General features: G+C 37.2%; 18 non-coding genes across 18 annotated transcripts; all 18 read right to left on the minus strand.

Annotated features, from left to right (window-relative positions):
- Nucleotides 1-574: 574 nt before the first annotated feature.
- trnag-gcc lies at nucleotides 575-645 on the minus strand. Its single transcript has one exon. It is a non-coding gene; the product is annotated as a tRNA-Gly (tRNA).
- A 1,635-nt stretch (nucleotides 646-2,280) lies between these two features.
- On the minus strand, nucleotides 2,281-2,351 carry trnag-gcc. Its single transcript has one exon. It is a non-coding gene; the product is annotated as a tRNA-Gly (tRNA).
- A 780-nt stretch (nucleotides 2,352-3,131) lies between these two features.
- On the minus strand, nucleotides 3,132-3,202 carry trnag-gcc. Its single transcript has one exon. It is a non-coding gene; the product is annotated as a tRNA-Gly (tRNA).
- Nucleotides 3,203-3,983: 781 nt separating this feature from the next.
- Nucleotides 3,984-4,054, minus strand: trnag-gcc. The gene has a single exon. It is a non-coding gene; the product is annotated as a tRNA-Gly (tRNA).
- A 780-nt stretch (nucleotides 4,055-4,834) lies between these two features.
- trnag-gcc lies at nucleotides 4,835-4,905 on the minus strand. Its single transcript has one exon. It is a non-coding gene; the product is annotated as a tRNA-Gly (tRNA).
- A 1,636-nt stretch (nucleotides 4,906-6,541) lies between these two features.
- Nucleotides 6,542-6,612, minus strand: trnag-gcc. The gene has a single exon. It is a non-coding gene; the product is annotated as a tRNA-Gly (tRNA).
- An 859-nt stretch (nucleotides 6,613-7,471) lies between these two features.
- trnag-gcc lies at nucleotides 7,472-7,542 on the minus strand. The gene has a single exon. It is a non-coding gene; the product is annotated as a tRNA-Gly (tRNA).
- Nucleotides 7,543-10,019: 2,477 nt separating this feature from the next.
- Nucleotides 10,020-10,090, minus strand: trnag-gcc. The gene has a single exon. It is a non-coding gene; the product is annotated as a tRNA-Gly (tRNA).
- Nucleotides 10,091-10,870: 780 nt separating this feature from the next.
- trnag-gcc lies at nucleotides 10,871-10,941 on the minus strand. The gene has a single exon. It is a non-coding gene; the product is annotated as a tRNA-Gly (tRNA).
- Nucleotides 10,942-11,721: 780 nt separating this feature from the next.
- On the minus strand, nucleotides 11,722-11,792 carry trnag-gcc. Its single transcript has one exon. It is a non-coding gene; the product is annotated as a tRNA-Gly (tRNA).
- A 780-nt stretch (nucleotides 11,793-12,572) lies between these two features.
- trnag-gcc lies at nucleotides 12,573-12,643 on the minus strand. Its single transcript has one exon. It is a non-coding gene; the product is annotated as a tRNA-Gly (tRNA).
- A 781-nt stretch (nucleotides 12,644-13,424) lies between these two features.
- On the minus strand, nucleotides 13,425-13,495 carry trnag-gcc. The gene has a single exon. It is a non-coding gene; the product is annotated as a tRNA-Gly (tRNA).
- Nucleotides 13,496-14,275: 780 nt separating this feature from the next.
- On the minus strand, nucleotides 14,276-14,346 carry trnag-gcc. Its single transcript has one exon. It is a non-coding gene; the product is annotated as a tRNA-Gly (tRNA).
- A 782-nt stretch (nucleotides 14,347-15,128) lies between these two features.
- On the minus strand, nucleotides 15,129-15,199 carry trnag-gcc. The gene has a single exon. It is a non-coding gene; the product is annotated as a tRNA-Gly (tRNA).
- Nucleotides 15,200-15,979: 780 nt separating this feature from the next.
- On the minus strand, nucleotides 15,980-16,050 carry trnag-gcc. The gene has a single exon. It is a non-coding gene; the product is annotated as a tRNA-Gly (tRNA).
- A 781-nt stretch (nucleotides 16,051-16,831) lies between these two features.
- trnag-gcc lies at nucleotides 16,832-16,902 on the minus strand. Its single transcript has one exon. It is a non-coding gene; the product is annotated as a tRNA-Gly (tRNA).
- A 779-nt stretch (nucleotides 16,903-17,681) lies between these two features.
- trnag-gcc lies at nucleotides 17,682-17,752 on the minus strand. The gene has a single exon. It is a non-coding gene; the product is annotated as a tRNA-Gly (tRNA).
- A 781-nt stretch (nucleotides 17,753-18,533) lies between these two features.
- Nucleotides 18,534-18,604, minus strand: trnag-gcc. The gene has a single exon. It is a non-coding gene; the product is annotated as a tRNA-Gly (tRNA).
- Nucleotides 18,605-19,333: the final 729 nt, after the last annotated feature.

Here is a 19,333-nt window from a genome sequence, read left to right on the forward strand (position 1 = left end):
ACTGGAAACTACTGATGGATTTATCGTACATACACTACGCTTTTAATAATGAATGCCAATGAAAAAGTCATTTTCAGTGCTTTGGGATCTAATCCTTACTGTCACACTTTCCTGCCTTCATCTTCACAATATGTAAAAGATCAGACCAATAATGAGTATTACTGAATCGTGTCCTGTCATCGAGCTTGGCATGATTCCATTCCCAAGTGATGTGTAATTTTAGGGGTTACACAAAGAACAGGTGTCTTCATCACCAACAAGAAGAATCCATTTTGCAAGAACTTGAGAAAACTCTTCCATGACCGATGTTTGCTATGAATGATATTGTGCATCAGAAGGAGGGCTCTCAGCACTGAGAGACTTGCATCACAGTAACCTATAAATCATTTTATTACCCAACCAAAATTTCAGATGGGCCATAAGTGGAATCTTTTCCATATGCATAGAAAAACAATTAGACAAACACTAAGAAAAATTGAAACGTCAAGAAAGCCAAAAGGCATTTTTAGAGTGAAGGTTCTGAAAGGTGACGGAAAGGCTTTAAACAACTACCAAAACAAAAGAAGCCATTGAATGCATTGGCCGGGAATCGGACCCGGGTCTCCCGCGTGGCAGGCGAGAATTCTACCACTGAACCACCAATGCATGAAAACAAGCATTTTGTGCAATTTTCCGTTGCCATTCTGGAAACTATGATGGCTTTGTCATGCATAATTAAACACTAATGCTTGAAAAAAAGCATTTTTTTTTACCCTTTTTTTTCCGTTCGAATACTGGAAACTATGATGACTTTATCATACATACTGAACCACCATTGCTTGAAAAGAAGCATTTTTAATTAATTTTCTGCTTAATATACTGGAAACTACTGATGGATTTATCGTACATACACTATGCTTTTAATAATGAATGCCAATGAAAAAGACATTTTCAGTGCTTTTGGATCTAATCCTTATTGTCACACTTCCTGCCTTCATCTTCACAAGTATGTCAAAGATCAGACCAATAATGAGTATTACTGAATCCTGTCTGTCATCGAACTTGGCACGATTCCATTCCCAAGTGCTTTGCAATTTTAGGGGTCACACAAAGAACATGTGTCTTCATCACCAACAGGAAGAATCAATTTTGCAAGAACTTGAGAAAACTCTTCCATGACCGATGTTTGCTATGAATGATATTGTGCATCAGAAGGAGGGCTCTCAGCACTGACAGACTTGCATCACAGTAACCTATAAATCATTTTATTACCCAACCAAAATTTCAGATGGGCCATAAGTGGAATTTTTTCCATATGCATAGAAAAACAATTAGATATACACTAAGAAAAAGTGAAACGTCAAGAAAGTCAAAAGGCATTTTTAGAGTGAAGGTTCTGAAATGTGACGGAAAGGCTTTAAACAACTACCAAAACAAAAGGAGTCATTGAATGCATTGGCCAGGAATCTGACCCGGGTGTCCCGAGTGGCAGGCCAGAATTCTACCACTGAACCACCAATGCATGAAAATAAGCATTTTGTGCAATTTTCCGTTGCCATTCTGGAAACTATGATGGCTTTGTCATGCATAATTAAACACTAATGCTTGAAAAAAAGCATTTTTTTTTACCCTTTTTTTCCGTTCGAATACTGGAAACTATGATGACTTTATCATACATACTGAACCACCATTGCTTGAAAAGAAGCATTTTTATTAATTTTCTGTTAATATGCTGGAAACTATGATGGATTTATCGTACATACACTACGCTTTTAATAATGAATGCCAATGAAAAAGACATTTTCAGTGCTTTGGATCTAATCCTTATTGTCACACTTCCTGCCTTCATCTTCACAATATGTCAAAGATCAGACCAATAATGAGTATTACTGAATCCTGTCTGTCATCGAGCTTGGCACGATTCCATTCCCAAGTGATTTGTAATTTTAGGGGTTACACAAAGAAGAGGTGTCTTCATCACCAACAGGAAGAATCCATTTTGCAAGAACTTGAGAAAACTCTTCCATGACCGATGTTTGCTATGAATGATATTGTGCATCAGAAGGAGGGCTCTCAGCACTGAGAGACTTGCATCACATTAACCTATAAATCATTTTCTTACCCAACCAAAATTTCAGATGGGCCATAAGTGGAATCTTTTCCATATGCATAGAAAAACAATTACACAAACACTAAGAAAATTTGAAACGTCAAGAAAGCCAAAAGGCATTTTTAGAGTGAAGGTTCTGAAAGGTGACGGAAAGGCTTTAAACAACTACCAAAACAAAAGGAGTCATTGAATGCATTGGCCGGGAATCGGACCCGGGTCTCCCGCATGGCAGGCGAGAATTCTACCACTGAACCACCAATGCATGAAAATAAGCATTTTGTGCAATTTTCCGTTGCCATTCTGGAAACTATGATGGCTTTGTCATGCATAATTAAACACTAATGCTTGAAAAAAAGCATTTTTTTTTACCCTTTTTTTCCCGTTCGAATACTGGAAACTATGATGACTTTATCATACATACTGAACCACCATTGCTTGAAAAGAAGCATTTTTATTAATTTTCTGTTAATATGCTGGAAACTATGATGGATTTATCGTACATACACTACGCTTTTAATAATGAATGCCAATGAAAAAGACATTTTCAGTGCTTTGGATCTAATCCTTATTGTCACACTTCTTGCCTTCATCTTCACAATATGTCAAAGATCAGACCAATAATGAGTATTACTGAATCCTGTCTGTCATCGAGCTTGGCACGATTCCATTCCCTAGTGCTTTGTAATTTTAGGGGTTACACAAAGAAGAGGTGTCTTCATCACCAACAGGAAGAAACCATTTTGCAAGAACTTGAGAAAACTCTTCCATGACCGATGTTTGCTATGAATGATATTGTGCATCAGAAGGAGGGCTCTCAGCACTGACAGACTTGCATCACAGTAAGCTATAAATCATTTTATTACCCAACCAAAATTTCAGATGGGCCATAAGTGGAATCTTTTCCATATGCATAGAAAAACAATTACACAAACACTAAGAAAAATTGAAACGTCAAGAAAGCCAAAAGGCATTTTTAGAGTGAAGGTTCTGAAAGGTGACGGAAAGGCTTTAAACAACTACCAAAACAAAAGAAGCCATTAAATGCATTGGCCGGGAATCTGACCCGGGTCTCCCGCGTGGCAGGCGAGAATTCTACCACTGAACCACCAATGCATGAAAATAAGCATTTTGTGCAATTTTCCGTTGCCATTCTGGAAACTATGATGGCTTTGTCATGCATAATTAAACACTAATGCTTGAAAAAAAGCATTTTTTTTTACCCTTTTTTTTTCCGTTCGAATACTGGAAACTATGATGACTTTATCATACATACTGAACCACCATTGCTTGAAAAGAAGCATTTTTATTAATTTTCTGTTAATATGCTGGAAACTATGATGGATTTATCGTACATACACTACGCTTTTAATAATGAATGCCAATGAAAAAGACATTTTCAGTGCTTTGGATCTAATCCTTATTGTCACACTTCCTGCCTTCATCTTCACAATATGTCAAAGATCAGACCAATAATGAGTATTACTGAATCCTGTCTGTCATCGAGCTTGGCATGATTCCATTCCCAAGTGATTTGTAATTTTAGGGGTTACACAAAGAAGAGGTGTCTTCATCACCAACAGGAAGAAACCATTTTGCAAGAACTTGAGAAAACTCTTCCATGACCGATGTTTGCTATGAATGATATTGTTCATCAGAAGGAGGGCTCTCAGCACTGACAGACTTGCATCACAGTAACCTATAAATCATTTTCTTACCCAACCAAAATTTCAGACGGGCCATAAGTGGAATCTTTTCCATATGCATAGAAAAACAATTACACAAACACTAAGAAAAATTGAAACGTCAAGAAAGCCAAAAGGCATTTTTAGAGTGAAGGTTCTGAAAGGTGACGGAAAGGCTTTAAACAACTACCAAAACAAAAGAAGCCATTGAATGCATTGGCCGGGAATCGGACCCGGGTCTCCCGCGTGGCAGGCGAGAATTCTACCACTGAACCACCAATGCATGAAAACAAGCATTTTGTGCAATTTTCCGTTGCCATTCTGGAAACTATGATGGCTTTGTCATGCATAATTAAACACTAATGCTTGAAAAAAAGCATTTTTTTTTACCCTTTTTTTTCCGTTCGAATACTGGAAACTATGATGACTTTATCATACATACTGAACCACCATTGCTTGAAAAGAAGCATTTTTATTAATTTTCTGTTAATATACTGGAAACTATGATGGATTTATCGTACATACACTACGCTTTTAATAATGAATGCCAATGAAAAAGACATTTTCAGTACTTTGGATCTAATCCTTATTGTCACACTTCCTGCCTACATCTTCACAATATGTCAAAGATCAGACCAATAATGAGTATTACTGAATCCTGTCTGTCATCGAGCTTGGCACGATTCCATTCCCAAGTGATTTGTAATTTTAGGGGTTACACAAAGAAGAGGTGTCTTCATCACCAACAGGAAGAAACCATTTTGCAAGAACTTGAGAAAACTCTTCCATGACCGATGTTTGCTATGAATGATATTGTGCATCAGAAGGAGGGCTCTCAGCACTGACAGACTTGCATCACAGTAACCTATAAATCATTTTATTACCCAACCAAAATTTCAGATGGGCCATAAGTGGAATCTTTTCCATATGCATAGAAAAACAATTAGACAAACACTAAGAAAAATTGAAACGTCAAGAAAGCCAAAAGGCATTTTTAGAGTGAAGGTTCTGAAAGGTGACGGAAAGGCTTTAAACAACTACCAAAACAAAAGGAGTCATTGAATGCATTGGCCGGGAATCGGACCCGGGTCTCCCGCGTGGCAGGCGAGAATTCTACCACTGAACCACCAATGCATGAAAACAAGCATTTTGTGCAATTTTCCGTTGCCATTCTGGAAACTATGATGGCTTTGTCATGCATAATTAAACACTAATGCTTGAAAAAAAGCATTTTTTTTTACCCTTTTTTTTCCGTTCGAATACTGGAAACTATGATGACTTTATCATACATACTGAACCACCATTGCTTGAAAAGAAGCATTTTTATTAATTTTCTGTTAATATACTGGAAACTATGATGGATTTATCGTACATACACTACGCTTTTAATAATGAATGCCAATGAAAAAGACATTTTCAGTGCTTTGGATCTAATCCTTATTGTCACACTTCCTGCCTTCATCTTCACAATATGTCAAAGATCAGACCAATAATGAGTATTACTGAATCCTGTCTGTCATCGAGCTTGGCACGATTCCATTCCCTAGTGCTTTGTAATTTTAGGGGTTACACAAAGAAGAGGTGTCTTCATCACCAACAGGAAGAAACCATTTTGCAAGAACTTGAGAAAACTCTTCCATGACCGATGTTTGCTATGAATGATATTGTTCATCAGAAGGAGGGCTCTCAGCACTGACAGACTTGCATCACAGTAACCTATAAATCATTTTATTACCCAACCAAAATTTCAGATGGGCCATAAGTGGAATCTTTTCCATATGCATAGAAAAACAATTAGACAAACACTAAGAAAAATTGAAACGTCAAGAAAGCCAAAAGGCATTTTTAGAGTGAAGGTTCTGAAAGGTGACGGAAAGGCTTTAAACAACTACCAAAACAAAAGGAGTCATTGAATGCATTGGCCGGGAATCATACCCGGGTCTCCCGCGTGGCAGGCCAGAATTCTACCACTGAACCACCAATGCATGAAAATAAGCATTTTGTGCAATTTTCCGTTGCCATTCTGGAAACTATGATGGCTTTGTCATGCATAATTAAACACTAATGCTTGAAAAAAAGCATTTTTTTTTACCCTTTTTTTTCCGTTCGAATACTGGAAACTATGATGACTTTATCATACATACTGAACCACCATTGCTTGAAAAGAAGCATTTTTATTAATTTTCTGTTAATATGCTGGAAACTATGATGGATTTATCGTACATACACTACGCTTTTAATAATGAATGCCAATGAAAAAGACATTTTCAGTGCTTTGGATCTAATCCTTATTGTCACACTTCCTGCCTTCATCTTCACAATATGTCAAAGATCAGACCAATAATGAGTATTACTGAATCCTGTCTGTCATCGAGCTTGGCACGATTCCATTCCCAAGTGATTTGTAATTTTAGGGGTTACACAAAGAAGAGGTGTCTTCATCACCAACAGGAAGAATCCATTTTGCAAGAACTTGAGAAAACTCTTCCATGAATGATGTTTGCTATGAATGATATTGTGCATCAGAAGAAGGGCTCTCAGCACTGAGAGACTTGCATCACATTAACCTACAAATCATTTTCTTACCCAACCAAAATTTCAGATGGGCCATAAGTGGAATCTTTTCCATATGCATACAAAAACAATTACACAAACACTAAGAAAATTTGAAACGTCAAGAAAGCCAAAAGGCATTTTTAGAGTGAAGGTTCTGAAAGGTGACGGAAAGGCTTTAAACAACTAACAAAACAAAACAAAAGGAGCCATTGAATGCATTGGCCGGGAATCGGACCCGGGTCTCCCGCATGGCAGGCGAGAATTCTACCACTGAACCACCAATGCATGAAAACCATCATTTTGTGCAATTTTCCGTTGCCATTCTGGAAACTATGATGACTTTATCATACATACTGAACCACCAATGCTTAAAAATAAGCATTTTGTGCAATTTTCCGTTGCAATTTTGGAAACTATGATGGTTTTCTCATGCATAATTAAACACTAATGCTTGAAAAGAAGCATTTTTTTACCCAATTTTCCGTTCGAGTTCTCGAAACTATGATGATTTTATCATATATACTGAACCACCCGTGCTTGAAAACAAGAATTTTTAATAATTTTCTGCTCAAATACTGGAAACTACGATGGATTTATCGTACATACACTATGCTTTTAATAATGAATGCCAATCAAAAAGACATTTTCAGTGCTTTTGGTCTAATCCTTATTGGCACACTTCCTGCCTTCGTGTTCACAGTGTGTCAAAGATCAGACCAATAATTAGTATTACTGAATCCTGTCTGTCATCGAAATTGGCACGATTCCATTCCCAAGTGCTTTGCGATTTTAGGGGTTACACAAAGAACACGTGTCTTCATCACCAACAGGAAGAATCCATTTTGCAAGAATTTGAGAAAACTCTTCCTTGACCGATGTTTGCTATGACTGATATTGTGCATCAGAAGGAGGGCTCTCAGCACTGACAGACTTGCATCACAGTAACCTATAAATCATTTTATTACCCAACCAAAATTTCAGATGGGCCATAAGTGGAATTTTTTCCATATGCATAGAAAAACAATTAGATATACACTAAGAAAAAGTGAAACGTCAAGAAAGTCAAAAGGCATTTTTAGAGTGAAGGTTCTGAAATGTGACGGAAAGGCTTTAAACAACTACCAAAACAAAAGGAGTCATTGAATGCATTGGCCGGGAATCGGACCCGGGTCTCCCGCGTGGCAGGCCAGAATTCTACCACTGAACCACCAATGCATGAAAATAAGCATTTTGTGCAATTTTCCGTTGCCATTCTGGAAACTATGATGGCTTTGTCATGCATAATTAAACACTAATGCTTGAAAAAAAGCATTTTTTTTTACCCTTTTTTTCCGTTCGAATACTGGAAACTATGATGACTTTATCATACATACTGAACCACCATTGCTTGAAAAGAAGCATTTTTATTAATTTTCTGTTAATATGCTGGAAACTATGATGGATTTATCGTACATACACTACGCTTTTAATAATGAATGCCAATGAAAAAGACATTTTCAGTGCTTTGGATCTAATCCTTATTGTCACACTTCCTGCCTTCATCTTCACAATGTGTCAAAGATCAGACCAATAATGAGTATTACTGAATCCTGTCTGTCATCGAGCTTGGCAAGATTCCATTCCCAAGTGATTTGTAATTTTAGGGGTTACACAAAGAAGAGGTGTCTTCATCACCAACAGGAAGAAACCATTTTGCAAGAACTTGAGAAAACTCTTCCATGACCGATGTTTGCTATGAATGATATTGTGCATCAGAAGGAGGGCTCTCAGCACTGAGAGACTTGCATCACATTAACCTATAAATCATTTTCTTACCCAACCAAAATTTCAGATGGGCCATAAGTGGAATCTTTTCCATATGCATAGAAAAACAATTACACAAACACTAAGAAAAATTGAAACGTCAAGAAAGCCAAAAGGCATTTTTAGAGTGAAGGTTCTGAAAGGTGACGGAAAGGCTTTAAACAACTACCAAAACAAAAGGAGTCATTGAATGCATTGGCCGGGAATCGGACCCGGGTCTCCCGCGTGGCAGGCCAGAATTCTACCACTGAACCACCAATACTTGAAAATAAGCATTTTGTGCAATTTTCCGTTGCCATTCTGGAAACTATGATGGCTTTGTCATGCATAATTAAACACTAATGCTTGAAAAGAAGCATTTTTTTACCCAATTTTCCGTTCGAATACTGGAAACTATGATGACTTTATCATACATACTGAACCACCATTGCTTGAAAACAAGTATTTTTATTAATTTTCTGTTAAAATACTGGAAACTACGATGGATTTATCGTACATACACTACGCTTTTAATAATGAATGCCAATGAAAAAGACATTTTCAGTGCTTTGGATCTAATCCTTATTGTCACACTTCCTGCCTTCATCTTCACAATATGTCAAAGATCAGACCAATAATGAGTATTACTGAATCCTGTCTGTCATCGAGCTTGGCACGATTCCATTCCCAAGTGCTTTGCGATTTTAGGGGTTACACAAAGAACAGGTGTCTTCATCACCAACAGGAAGAATCCATTTTGCAAGAACTTGAGAAAACTCTTCCATGACCGATGTTTGCTATGAATGATATTGTGCATCAGAAGGAGGGCTCTCAGCACTGACAGACTTGCATCACAGTAACCTATAAATCATTTTATTACCCAACCAAAATTTCAGATGGGCCATAAGTGGAATCTTTTCCATATGCATAGAAAAACAATTAGAGAAACAATAAGAAAATTTGAAACGTCAAGAAAGTCAAAAGGCATTTTTAGAGTGAAGGTTCTGAAAGGTGACGGAAAGGCTTTAAACAACTACCAAAACAAAAGGAGTCATTGAATGCATTGGCCGGGAATCTGACCCGGGTCTCCCGCGTGGCAGGCGAGAATTCTACCACTGAACCACCAATGCATGAAAATAAGCATTTTGTGCAATTTTCCGTTGCCATTCTGGAAACTATGATGGCTTTGTCATGCATAATTAAACACTAATGCTTGAAAAAAAGCATTTTTTTTTACCCTTTTTTTTCCGTTCGAATACTGGAAACTATGATGACTTTATCATACATACTGAACCACCATTGCTTGAAAAGAAGCATTTTTATTAATTTTCTGTTAATATACTGGAAACTATGATGGATTTATCGTACATACACTACGCTTTTAATAATGAATGCCAATGAAAAAGACATTTTCAGTGCTTTGGATCTAATCCTTATTGTCACACTTCCTGCCTTCATCTTCACAATATGTCAAAGATCAGACCAATAATGAGTATTACTGAATCCTGTCTGTCATCGAGCTTGGCACGATTCCATTCCCAAGTGATTTGTAATTTTAGGGGTTACACAAAGAAGAGGTGTCTTCATCACCAACAGGAAGAAACCATTTTGCAAGAACTTGAGAAAACTCTTCCATGACCGATGTTTGCTATGAATGATATTGTGCATCAGAAGGAGGACTCTCAGCAGTGAGAGACTTGTATCACATTAACCTATAAATCATTTTCTTACCCAACCAAAATTTCAGACGGGCCATAAGTGGAATCTTTTCCATATGCATAGAAAAACAATTACACAAACACTAAGAAAAATTGAAACGTCAAGAAAGCCAAAAGGCATTTTTAGAGTGAAGGTTCTGAAAGGTGACGGAAAGGCTTTAAACAACTACCAAAACAAAAGGAGTCATTGAATGCATTGGCCGGGAATCGGACCCGGGTCTCCCGCGTGGCAGGCGAGAATTCTACCACTGAACCACCAATGCATGAAAATAAGCATTTTGTGCAATTTTCCGTTGCCATTCTGGAAACTATGATGGCTTTGTCATGCATAATTAAACACTAATGCTTGAAAAAAAGCATTTTTTTTTACCCTTTTTTTTCCGTTCGAATACTGGAAACTATGATGACTTTATCATACATACTGAACCACCATTGCTTGAAAAGAAGCATTTTTATTAATTTTCTGTTAATATACTGGAAACTATGATGGATTTATCGTACATACACTACGCTTTTAATAATGAATGCCAATGAAAAAGACATTTTCAGTGCTTTGGATCTAATCCTTATTGTCACACTTCCTGCCTTCATCTTCACAATATGTCAAAGATCAGACCAATAATGAGTATTACTGAATCCTGTCTGTCATCGAGCTTGGCACGATTCCATTCCCAAGTGATTTGTAATTTTAGGGGTTACACAAAGAAGAGGTGTCTTCATCACCAACAGGAAGAAACCATTTTGCAAGAACTTGAGAAAACTCTTCCATGACCGATGTTTGCTATGAATGATATTGTTCATCAGAAGGAGGGCTCTCAGCACTGACAGACTTGCATCACAGTAACCTATAAATCATTTTATTACCCAACCAAAATTTCAGATGGGCCATAAGTGGAATCTTTTCCATATGCATAGAAAAACAATTACACAAACACTAAGAAAAATTGAAACGTCAAGAAAGCCAAAAGGCATTTTTAGAGTGAAGGTTCTGAAAGGTGACGGAAAGGCTTTAAACAACTACCAAAACAAAAGAAGCCATTGAATGCATTGGCCGGGAATCGGACCCGGGTCTCCCGCGTGGCAGGCGAGAATTCTACCACTGAACCACCAATGCATGAAAACAAGCATTTTGTGCAATTTTCCGTTGCCATTCTGGAAACTATGATGGCTTTGTCATGCATAATTAAACACTAATGCTTGAAAAAAAGCATTTTTTTTTACCCTTTTTTTTCCGTTCGAATACTGGAAACTATGATGACTTTATCATACATACTGAACCACCATTGCTTGAAAAGAAGCATTTTTATTAATTTTCTGTTAATATGCTGGAAACTATGATGGATTTATCGTACATACACTACGCTTTTAATAATGAATGCCAATGAAAAAGACATTTTCAGTGCTTTGGATCTAATACTTATTGTCACACTTCTTGCCTTCATCTTCACAATATGTCAAAGATCAGACCAATAATGAGTATTACTGAATCCTGTCTGTCATCGAGCTTGGCACGATTCCATTCCCTAGTGCTTTGTAATTTTAGGGGTTACACAAAGAAGAGGTGTCTTCATCACCAACAGGAAGAAACCATTTTGCAAGAACTTGAGAAAACTCTTCCATGACCGATGTTTGCTATGAATGATATTGTTCATCAGAAGGAGGGCTCTCAGCACTGACAGACTTGCATCACAGTAACCTATAAATCATTTTATTACCCAACCAAAATTTCAGACGGGCCATAAGTGGAATCTTTTCCATATGCATAGAAAAACAATTACACAAACACTAAGAAAAATTGAAACGTCAAGAAAGCCAAAAGGCATTTTTAGAGTGAAGGTTCTGAAAGGTGACGGAAAGGCTTTAAACAACTACCAAAACAAAAGAAGCCATTAAATGCATTGGCCGGGAATCGGACCCGGGTCTCCCGCGTGGCAGGCGAGAATTCTACCACTGAACCACCAATGCATGAAAATAAGCATTTTGTGCAATTTTCCGTTGCCATTCTGGAAACTATGATGGCTTTGTCATGCATAATTAAACACTAATGCTTGAAAAAAAGCATTTTTTTTTACCCTTTTTTTTCCGTTCGAATACTGGAAACTATGATGACTTTATCATACATACTGAACCACCATTGCTTGAAAAGAAGCATTTTTATTAATTTTCTGTTAATATACTGGAAACTATGATGGATTTATCGTACATACACTACGCTTTTAATAATGAATGCCAATGAAAAAGACATTTTCAGTACTTTGGATCTAATCCTTATTGTCACACTTCCTGCCTACATCTTCACAATATGTCAAAGATCAGACCAATAATGAGTATTACTGAATCCTGTCTGTCATCGAGCTTGGCATGATTCCATTCCCAAGTAATTTGTAATTTTAGGGGTTACACAAAGAAGAGGTGTCTTCATCACCAACAGGAAGAAACCATTTTGCAAGAACTTGAGAAAACTCTTCCATGACCGATGTTTGCTATGAATGATATTGTGCATCAGAAGGAGGGCTCTCAGCACTGAGAGACTTGCATCACAGTAACCTATAAATCATTTTATTACCCAACCAAAATTTCAGATGGGCCATAAGTGGAATCTTTTCCATATGCATAGAAAAACAATTAGACAAACACTAAGAAAAATTGAAACGTCAAGAAAGCCAAAAGGCATTTTTAGAGTGAAGGTTCTGAAAGGTGACGGAAAGGCTTTAAACAACTACCAAAACAAAAGAAGCCATTAAATGCATTGGCCGGGAATCGGACCCGGGTCTCACGCGTGGCAGGCGAGAATTCTACCACTGAACCACCAATGCATGAAAACAAGCATTTTGTGCAATTTTCCGTTGCCATTCTGGAAACTATGATGGCTTTGTCATGCATAATTAAACACTAATGCTTGAAAAAAAGCATTTTTTTTTTACCCTTTTTTTTCCGTTCGAATACTGGAAACTATGATGACTTTATCATACATACTGAACCACCATTGCTTGAAAAGAAGCATTTTTATTAATTTTCTGTTAATATACTGGAAACTATGATGGATTTATCGTACATACACTACGCTTTTAATAATGAATGCCAATGAAAAAGACATTTTCAGTGCTTTGGATCTAATCCTTATTGTCACACTTCCTGCCTTCATCTTCACAATATGTCAAAGATCAGACCAATAATGAGTATTACTGAATCCTGTCTGTCATCGAGCTTGGCACGATTCCATTCCCAAGTGATTTGTAATTTTAGGGGTTACACAAAGAAGAGGTGTCTTCATCACCAACAGGAAGAAACCATTTTGCAAGAACTTGAGAAAACTCTTCCATGACCGATGTTTGCTATGAATGATATTGTGCATCAGAAGGAGGGCTCTCAGCACTGAGAGACTTGCATCACAGTAACCTATAAATCATTTTATTACCCAACCAAAATTTCAGATGGGCCATAAGTGGAATCTTTTCCATATGCATAGAAAAACAATTACACAAACACTAAGAAAAATTGAAACGTCAAGAAAGCCAAAAGGCATTTTTAGAGTGAAGGTTCTGAAAGGTGACGGAAAGGCTTTAAACAACTACCAAAACAAAAGGAGTCATTGAATGCATTGGCCGGGAATCGGACCCGGGTCTCCCGCGTGGCAGGCGAGAATTCTACCACTGAACCACCAATGCATGAAAACAAGCATTTTGTGCAATTTTCCGTTGCCATTCTGGAAACTATGATGGCTTTGTCATGCATAATTAAACACTAATGCTTGAAAAAAAGCATTTTTTTTTACCCTTTTTTTTCCGTTCGAATACTGGAAACTATGATGACTTTATCATACATACTGAACCACCATTGCTTGAAAAGAAGCATTTTTATTAATTTTCTGTTAATATACTGGAAACTATGATGGATTTATCGTACATACACTACGCTTTTAATAATGAATGCCAATGAAAAAGACATTTTCAGTGCTTTGGATCTAATCCTTATTGTCACACTTCCTGCCTTCATCTTCACAATATGTCAAAGATCAGACCAATAATGAGTATTACTGAATCCTGTCTGTCATCGAGCTTGGCACGATTCCATTCCCAAGTGATTTGTAATTTTAGGGGTTACACAAAGAAGAGGTGTCTTCATCACCAACAGGAAGAAACCATTTTGCAAGAACTTGAGAAAACTCTTCCATGACCGATGTTTGCTATGAATGATATTGTGCATCAGAAGGAGGACTCTCAGCAGTGAGAGACTTGTATCACATTAACCTATAAATCATTTTATTACCCAACCAAAATTTCAGATGGGCCATAAGTGGAATCTTTTCCATATGCATAGAAAAACAATTACACAAACACTAAGAAAAATTGAAACGTCAAGAAAGCCAAAAGGCATTTTTAGAGTGAAGGTTCTGAAAGGTGACGGAAAGGCTTTAAACAACTACCAAAACAAAAGAAGCCATTGAATGCATTGGCCGGGAATCGGACCCGGGTCTCCCGCGTGGCAGGCGAGAATTCTACCACTGAACCACCAATGCATGAAAACAAGCATTTTGTGCAATTTTCCGTTGCCATTCTGGAAACTATGATGGCTTTGTCATGCATAATTAAACACTAATGCTTGAAAAAAAGCATTTTTTTTTACCCTTTTTTTTCCGTTCGAATACTGGAAACTATGATGACTTTATCATACATACTGAACCACCATTGCTTGAAAAGAAGCATTTTTATTAATTTTCTGTTAATATACTGGAAACTATGATGGATTTATCGTACATACACTACGCTTTTAATAATGAATGCCAATGAAAAAGACATTTTCAGTACTTTGGATCTAATCCTTATTGTCACACTTCCTGCCTTACATCTTCACAATATGTCAAAGATCAGACCAATAATGAGTATTACTGAATCCTGTCTGTCATCGAGCTTGACACGATTCCATTCCCAAGTAATTTGTAATTTTAGGGGTTACACAAAGAAGAGGTGTCTTCATCACCAACAGGAAGAAACCATTTTGTAAGAACTTGAGAAAACTCTTCCATGACCGATGTTTGCTATGAATGATATTGTGCATCAGAAGGAGAGCTCTCAGCACTGAGAGACTTGCATCACAGTAACCTATAAATCATTTTATTTACCCAACCAAAATTTCAGATGGGCCATAAGTGGAATCTTTTCCATATGCATAGAAAAACAATTAGACAAACACTAAGAAAAATTGAAACGTCAAGAAAGCCAAAAGGCATTTTTAGAGTGAAGGTTCTGAAAGGTGACGGAAAGGCTTTAAACAACTACCAAAACAAAAGAAGCCATTGAATGCATTGGCCGGGAATCGGACCCGGGTCTCCCGCATGGCAGGCGAGAATTCTACCACTGAACCACCAATGCATGAAAACAAGCATTTTGTGCAATTTTCCGTTGCCATTCTGGAAACTATGATGGCTTTGTCATGCATAATTAAACACTAATGCTTGAAAAAAAGCATTTTTTTTTACCCTTTTTTTTCCGTTCGAATACTGGAAACTATGATGACTTTATCATACATACTGAACCACCATTGCTTGAAAAGAAGCATTTTTATTAATTTTCTGTTAATATACTGGAAACTATGATGGATTTATCGTACATACACTACGCTTTTAATAATGAATGCCAATGAAAAAGACATTTTCAGTACTTTGGATCTAATCCTTATTGTCACACTTCCTGCCTACATCTTCACAATATGTCAAAGATCAGACCAATAACGAGTATTACTGAATCCTGTCTGTCATCGAGCTTGGCATGATTCCATTCCCAAGTAATTTGTAATTTTAGGGGTTACACAAAGAAGAGGTGTCTTCATCACCAACAGGAAGAAACCATTTTGCAAGAACTTGAGAAAACTCTTCCATGACCGATGTTTGCTATGAATGATATTGTGCATCAGAAGGAGGGCTCTCAGCACTGAGAGACTTGCATCACAGTAACCTATAAATCATTTTCTTACCCAACCAAAATTTCAGATGGGCCGTAAGTGGAATCTTTTCCATATGCATAGAAAAACAATTAGACAAACATTAAGAAAAATTGAAACGTCAAGAAAGCCAAAAGGCATTTTTAGAGTGAAGGTTCTGAAAGGTGACGGAAAGGCTTTAAACAACTACCAAAACAAAAGAAGCCATTAAATGCATTGGCCGGGAATCGGACGCGGGTCTCCCGCGTGGCAGGCGAGAATTCTACCACTGAACCACCAATGCATGAAAATAAGCATTTTGTGCAATTTTCCGTTGCCATTCTGGAAACTATGATGGCTTTGTCATGCATAATTAAACACTAATGCTTGAAAAAAAGCATTTTTTTTTTACCCTTTTTTTTCCGTTCGAATACTGGAAACTATGATGACTTTATCATACATACTGAACCACCATTGCTTGAAAAGAAGCATTTTTATTAATTTTCTGTTAATATACTGGAAACTATGATGGATTTATCGTACATACACTACGCTTTTAATAATGAATGCCAATGAAAAAGACATTTTCAGTGCTTTGGATCTAATCCTTATTGTCACACTTCCTGCCTTCATCTTCACAATGTGTCAAAGATCAGACCAATAATGAGTATTACTGAATCCTGTCTGTCATCGAGCTTGGCATGATTCCATTCCCAAGTGATTTGTAATTTTAGGGGTTACACAAAGAAGAGGTGTCTTCATCACCAACAGGAAGAAACCATTTTGCAAGAACTTGAGAAAACTCTTCCATGACCGATGTTTGCTATGAATGATATTGTGCATCAGAAGGAGGGCTCTCAGCACTGACAGACTTGCATCACAGTAACCTATAAATCATTTTATTACCCAACCAAAATTTCAGATGGGCCATAAGTGGAATCTTTTCCATATGCATAGAAAAACAATTAGACAAACACTAAGAAAAATTGAAACGTCAAGAAAGCCAAAAGGCATTTTTAGAGTGAAGGTTCTGAAAGGTGACGGAAAGGCTTTAAACAACTACCAAAACAAAAGAAGCCATTGAATGCATTGGCCGGGAATCGGACCCGGGTCTCCCGCGTGGCAGGCGAGAATTCTACCACTGAACCACCAATGCATGAAAACAAGCATTTTGTGCAATTTTCCGTTGCCATTCTGGAAACTATGATGGCTTTGTCATGCATAATTAAACACTAATGCTTGAAAAGAAGCATTTTTTTTTACCCTTTTTTCCGTTCGAATACTGGAAACTATGATGACTTTATCATACATACTGAACCACCATTGCTTGAAAAGAAGCATTTTTATTAATTTTCTGTTAATATACTGGAAACTATGATGGATTTATCGTACATACACTACGCTTTTAATAATGAATGCCAATGAAAAAGACATTTTCAGTGCTTTGGATCTAATCCTTATTGTCACACTTCCTGCCTACATCTTCACAATATGTCAAAGATCAGACCAATAATGAGTATTACTGAATCCTGTCTGTCATCGAGCTTGGCATGATTCCATTCCCAAGTGATTTGTAATTTTAGGGGTTACACAAAGAAGAGGTGTCTTCATCACCAACAGGAAGAAACCATTTTGCAAGAACTTGAGAAAACTCTTCCATGACCGATGTTTGCTATGAATGATATTGTTCATCAGAAGGAGCGCTCTCAGCACTGACGAGACTTGCATCACAGTAACCTATAAATCATTTTCTTACCCAACCAAAATTTCAGATGGGCCATAAGTGGAATCTTTTCCATATGCATAGAAAAACAATTAGACAAACACTAAGAAAAATTGAAACGTCAAGAAAGCCAAAAGGCATTTTTAGAGTGAAGGTTCTGAAAGGTGACGGAAAGGCTTTAAACAACTACCAAAACAAAAGAAGCCATTGAATGCATTGGCCGGGAATCGGACCCGGGTCTCCCGCGTGGCAGGCGAGAATTCTACCACTGAACCACCAATGCATGAAAATAAGCATTTTGTGCAATTTTCCGTTGCCATTCTGGAAACTATGATGGCTTTGTCATGCATAATTAAACACTAATGCTTGAAAAAAAGCATTTTTTTTTACCCTTTTTTTTCCGTTCGAATACTGGAAACTATGATGACTTTATCATACATACTGAACCACCATTGCTTGAAAAGAAGCATTTTTATTAATTTTCTGTTAAAATACTGGAAACTGCGATGGATTTATCGTACATACACTACGCTTTTAATAATGAATGCCAATGAAAAAGACATTTTCAGTGCTTTGGATCTAATCCTTATTGTCACACTTCCTGCCTTCATCTTCACAATATGTCAAAGATCAGACCAATAATGAGTATTACTGAATCCTGTCTGTCATCGAGCTTGGCACAATTCCATTCCCAAGTGCTTTGTAATTTTAGGGGTTACACAAAGAAGAGGTGTCTTCATCACCAACAGGAAGAAACCATTTTTCAAGAACTTGAGAAAACTCTTCCATGACCGATGTTTGCTATGAATGATATTGTGCATCAGAAGGAGGGCTCTCAGCACTGACGAGACTTGCATCACAGTAACCTATAAATCATTTTATTACCCAACCAAAATTTCAGATGGGCCATAAGTGGAATCTTTTCCATATGCATAGAAAAACAATTACACAAACACTAAGAAAAATTGAAACGTCAAGAAAGCCAAAAGGCATTTTTAGAGTGAAGGTTCTGAAAGGTGACGGAAAGGCTTTAAACAACTACCAAAACAAAAGAAGCCATTGAATGCATTGGCCGGGAATCGGACCCGGGTCTCCCGCGTGGCAGGCGAGAATTCTACCACTGAACCACCAATGCATGAAAACAAGCATTTTGTGCAATTTTCCGTTGCCATTCTGGAAACTATGATGGCTTTGTCATGCATAATTAAACACTAATGCTTGAAAAAAAGCATTTTTTTTACCCTTTTTTTTCCGTTCGAATACTGGAAACTATGATGACTTTATCATACATACTGAACCACCATTGCTTGAAAAGAAGCATTTTTATTAATTTTCTGTTAATATACTGGAAACTATGATGGATTTATCGTACATACACTACGCTTTTAATAATGAATGCCAATGAAAAAGACATTTTCAGTGCTTTGGATCTAATCCTTATTGTCACACTTCCTGCCTTCATCTTCACAATATGTCAAAGATCAGACCAATAATGAGTATTACTGAATCCTGTCTGTCATCGAGCTTGGCACGATTCCATTCCCAAGTGATTTGTAATTTTAGGGGTTACACAAAGAAGAGGTGTCTTCATCACCAACAGGAAGAAACCATTTTGCAAGAACTTGAGAAAACTCTTCCATGACCGATGTTTGCTATGAATGATATTGTGCATCAGAAGGAGGGCTCTCAGCACTGACAGACTTGCATCACAGTAACCTATAAATCATTTTCTTACCCAACCAAAATTTCAGATGGGCCATAAGTGGAATCTTTTCCATATGCATAGAAAAACAATTACACAAACACTAAGAAAAATTGAAACGTCAAGAAAGCCAAAAGGCATTTTTAGAGTGAAGGTTCTGAA

This window comes from Electrophorus electricus, chromosome 7 (genome assembly GCF_013358815.1).
Source record: "Electrophorus electricus isolate fEleEle1 chromosome 7, fEleEle1.pri, whole genome shotgun sequence".
In the NCBI taxonomy this organism is placed as follows: domain Eukaryota; kingdom Metazoa; phylum Chordata; class Actinopteri; order Gymnotiformes; family Gymnotidae; genus Electrophorus; species Electrophorus electricus.